Below are 5247 nucleotides of genomic sequence, written 5' to 3'. Positions count from 1 at the left end.
CATTAAAAACCTTTTATTTTTGGACATTTAATTTTTAATTCAGGTTATCAATTTTACCAATTTTTTTAATGATGAGCAGAAGTATTTCAAGGAATTTACCCTTTTGTTGTAAATGTTTATTACTATTGCACTCCTTGCTGTTTTTAATATTATATTACCTAACAGTATTTTCAGCTTGTTTTATCATAGTAAGTTGCAATGGCCACTAATGGAGAAATTTGCAAGCCTTCTTCTAATCTTTTTATTATTCATTACTGTGATGGTAGTCATAATACAAACTCCGGTGTATTCTGCATAGGTACTACGCTTTTGTTTTAAATTTTGTTTATACATTTTTTTTTCAATTTGGAAAGTATTTCTTTATAACTAGAATAATCTTTCCATTTAAATTTTTTATTTTTAGTAATATCTATGCCCAACGTAGGCTCTAACTTACAACCCTGAGATCAAGAGTTGCAGGGTCTTCCAACTGAGCTAACCAGGTGCCCTAATATTTCCATTCAATTATCAGTTACAGCTTAGATAGTCATCACTGTAATTCACACTCTCATAAAATATTTGAAAATCACATTACAATATTACACCTTTGCATAAAAAAAAAACACACCAATCCAACTGAATTTGTTGATAGCAACTAGATTGTTGAGATGTTATTTATAATACTAGAAACCATTCCTGAATTCAACACGGGCACTACAATACAACATCATCTTACGTAACACAATGGTTAGAGTGAAATGTAATCTTGCCAAACAAGCAATATGATAACACAAAAATATTATCAGTGCTTACATTCTTAACTTGGAATTAAAATGAACTTAATTTTAATTAATTAATTTTTCAGTTCCTTAGCTACAGAAGCCACATGTAAGGTGCTCAGAAGCCACATGTGGGTTGTGGCTATTGTATTAGGCCCATTCCAGATGGTCTTGTCATATTCCATAAAATCAGAAATACTGATCCAATATGAATTTGCTAAAATGTCAAAAATATCCAAGGGTATTTGTTGAACATACGGACTCAATTCTACTATTGTCTCTACTCAAATAGAAAAAGAAACTATAAAATCCATGGATTGCTCAGAGTGGTCAAACAAATTGAAAATTGTAAATTGCTTTTTTCCCTGTGTCTTGTTTCTTGTGCTTTTGCTTGTCATTTTATATGACTGGTACTGTTCGTGTTTAGTTCATACATTCGAAAATCCATCTTTCTTGCCACTTCTTTCTTTCTGCTTCCTCTTTTCTATAAGTTATAATTTAATTCTCTTTTTTTAATTCTTATATGTCATCTCCCTTTCTTTTATTTCTTTCTTATTTTGTTTGGAAACTGCAATCATTTAAGGATTAGAATCACATTCTATTTAAGTGGAGCATCTTGCATAAAATGTCTCATCCAGAGTGATCAAAAAGTATTGTGATGTGCATCCAGAGGAAGCTCTTAACATCTATCAACAGACTTCTTTTCTGGCCTCTTTTGTCATTGAAATGTGAATTCTGCATAAGGATATCATAGGAGGCTATACGGTCAAAAGTGAAATACATTATTCTCTAGATGAAACACCATAATATCTGTGCTGATTATAATTAGCATTCCAAATAAGTGTATTTCAGAATGCCACAAAAATATGTTCTTTTAAGGCTCTTTTAAAATCTTTCACTTGATTTGTGGGTTGGAAACACTAAAAGCATTTAAGGCCTTTGCCTTCTTTTCCATAAATGTAATGTAGATAATTCTGTTTGTTAAAATATTTCAAAGTAAAGCAGTTTTCTAATTTCATGTTAAGTGTAGAATTTTTGCTATATTCAATTTAAGCCATGTTAAATAAATTCTCTATGAAAAATAACAAAAATCACATTATAACCACAAATTCTTTAACAATTTTTTCCTTCATCTGCTATGTTAAATAAGAGAGGGGGAAATATATTCAGTCATTCCTGTTAAAAATTATCAGTCATTTTGTATCTAGAAGAGAAATGGGCAAGAACGAAAAGGGAAGAAGAAACATCTAGAATCAAGTGTATGAGCTAGAATATGAAAGTGGATGTACAGTATTGATTGCGTTTCCATATGACAGGCCAATCAGGTAAGTTTCTCACTTATAGATAGATATCCCAGTCCTCTCTAAGAGATGTGTGATATCCCAGAACCTGGTGTAGAGTTTTCTGTTATTTTTAACTCATTATCTTATCAGGGGAGTTCATTTGTCCTGTCTTATCAGATGCACCCCCTCCTTGGAGGGTGTGAATACCTTTATTTCAAGAATACTAATCAAAGGTAGGTAAACCACCGACTTTGGGCTAAATCTGGCCTTTGGTCATTGTATGCTCCACCTCTAGTGAAGAAAAGTTTGAAAATATTTAAGGTTGTTTAAAAAAGAAAAGGAAAAAAAAAAAGGAAAGAAACAAAGTAGTGTGGAACAAAGACTAAAGCTTAAATTATTTAATATGTGACCATTTACAGAAAAATCTTCTAATCTCTAGTTTATGAAGGAAAAGAATCCTTCTAATTTGACAATATTATTCTTAGGTATAATGTCTCATTCCTGCACTTCAACTGCATGATTTGGTCATGAGTTTCTAAATATTTTTTTTTAAGTTTCGTTGTTTATTTAGAGAGAAGAGCAAGAGAGAGAGCATATGTGTACTTGTGTGCATGTGGGGGGGGGCACGGGCAGAAAGAGAGAGAGAGAGAGAGAGAGAGAGAGAGAGAGAATTTATAGCAGGCTCTGCCAGGTGAGCACAGAGCCCTAGATGGGTATCAGACTCACACACCCTGAGACCATGACCTGAACTGAAATCAAGAGCCAGACATGTAACCAACTGAGCCATTCAGGCACACTGAGTTTCTAAAACTTTTTAATAAAAAAAACGACTATTTTTTGCCTGTTTATTCTCTTGAACTCCCCAAATCACTGTGTATTCATATACAGTGTGGATATGTGTTATTACTAGTCTATTTTTCAGAAAGCTTATGTTCTTTACTCCATTAAAACTGATTTCTGCCAATATTACAAGGGATTTCTTATTTATTAAATCTACTAAAATAATATGAATTTGTTCTCAGCATCACTGTATATAATTCCTGAGAATATAATTACAGATATATCTGTTAGAGAATTTCCGTCTGTCCACTCTCTCTTCCGTGTTGTTTTCATTTGTGAAATATCACCTTAGATAACACCAGTAATCTAGGAGGTAACACCTTATTTTCCTTAGGTAGTAGCTAGACATGAGCAGAGGAAGGAATTCCCCTCCCTCCGTGAGCAGAGAATGACAGAGATAGGTGCTGGACAGGTCACACATTAGAAGCCCTTGGGCTCTATATTCTGACCTTGTGGCTTCCAAGACCTTGGGCTGACAGACCAAGAGCCACAGGTGCAGAGCATGCACCCTTCTCTTGTACCTCTGCCCTAAGGTTATCCTGAAGACTCATTATAATGCATTTGCATTGTGGTTATAGGCACCTCCCTACCGCAACATGGAGAAAGGCTATCATGATGGTTCTGGTACAAACCTTGTGGGATCAAAGACTCCCCTGCTGGACTTGTGGGAAGAGTCCCCCCAAATGAGTGGAAGCAGCCTCCATTAGAAATCCCACTGGGATTCTTAACTCCTCTCAGCCCAGACAGAGAGACCTAACAAACATCCAATCCCAACGCAATCTAGGGACCAGTTCCACCTTGCCCAATCTGCCCACTCACTCCCCATGTTGAGGGCATACTTGTACTTTAATAAACTGCTTTGCACTTGCTACTTTCCTTCTGGCTGTCTTTATTGGACCATGGATCCTCTTGTAAATCTTTTCACAGGGAATGCAAGAACCCAGACTTCATCCACACAACACACACTTCTCCACAGGTAACATTATTAACTGCTTAATCAAAATGTGGCTAAACTCTGATAAAAAGAAGCCAAATCTGTTCTTGCAGTGTTAACTTATTGTCTGAATATACATGGTCCATTATTTTCTTATCACTGACCTGCATTACCATCTGTCTTTAAGGAAGTCACATTATAGGAAATGACAGACTTGACTTCAAAACGTCTCTTCTGTCATGCATATCATGTTCTTAAACTAAGACATTTCATGTCTGATATATCTCATTCTTTACATATGTGACTAAGAATTTGCAATACTCAAATATTAAAGTTCTTTATATATTAAAATTCTGTTTGAATAATAAACAAAAATGCAAACATAATTTTTTCATGGTGCAGACTTTTGCTTATCAAAATCCTATCTCAAACACCTGTAGTTTCTTTTAGTGCTGTTTTCCCTATATATATATCTTACAAAAATTCTGAATTGCCATGTCTGTTTTCCTTTCGCATCAATCAGATTACATAAGGGTTTAAGTAACCTAAGGACACAGCACTAATTACCCCAAATGATCATGTGTAGGATAGGGGCAACTTAAACATGAGGCCATTTCTATAATCTTTCAAGTGCAAGCAAAAATCACAGTTAAAGTTAAGATTTCAAAAGTTCCATTTCCACATGTCTGTGGGGGTCCTAATGATAAATTTTACATAGGATTGGGATGCTTTCCTATTAAAAAGTAAAACCTACTGAAATCCCTGAAAGCAAGTCAGGACTTCAGCCACCCAGAGTTTTCAGGAAAATGTTAACTCTGCAGTGGTAGTTCCAGGAGATCTTGCCAACTATGCCAATCTCCCTTCTCCTTATTCACATTGACATTTCCTCAGTCCCAGAAAGTAATATAAAAATCTAATTTTGATGCCCATGGCTTCAAGTACTCAAAATGAATTTCCTGAAAATTGCTGATTCTTCATTCATTACTTTTTTTTCCATAATATTTTATTGTCAAATTGTTTTCCATATAACACCCAGTGCTCTTCCCCTTAAGTGCCCTCCACCATCACCACCACCTCTTTCCCCCTCCCCCCTCCCTTTCAACTCTCAGTTCATTTTCAGCATTCAATAGTCTCTCAAGTTTTGCATCCCTCTCTCTCCCCAACTCTCTCTCCCTCCTCCGCTCCCCCTGGCTCTCCATTAGGTCTCTCTTGTTTTCCTGCTAGACCTATGAGTGCAAACATGGTTTCTGTCCTTCTCTGCCTGGCTTCCTTCGCTCAGCATGATACCCTCAAGGTCCATCCACTTTCCTACAAAAGGCCATATGTCATTCCCTCTCATTGCCATGTAGTACTCCATCGTGAATATATACCACATCTTCTTGATCCATTCGTCAGGTGATGAACATTTAGGCTCCTTCCATGTTTTGGCTAT

Source organism: Suricata suricatta, chromosome 1, assembly GCF_006229205.1.
Source record: "Suricata suricatta isolate VVHF042 chromosome 1, meerkat_22Aug2017_6uvM2_HiC, whole genome shotgun sequence".
NCBI lineage: Eukaryota > Metazoa > Chordata > Mammalia > Carnivora > Herpestidae > Suricata > Suricata suricatta.
This window is presented reverse-complemented; position numbering follows the sequence as displayed.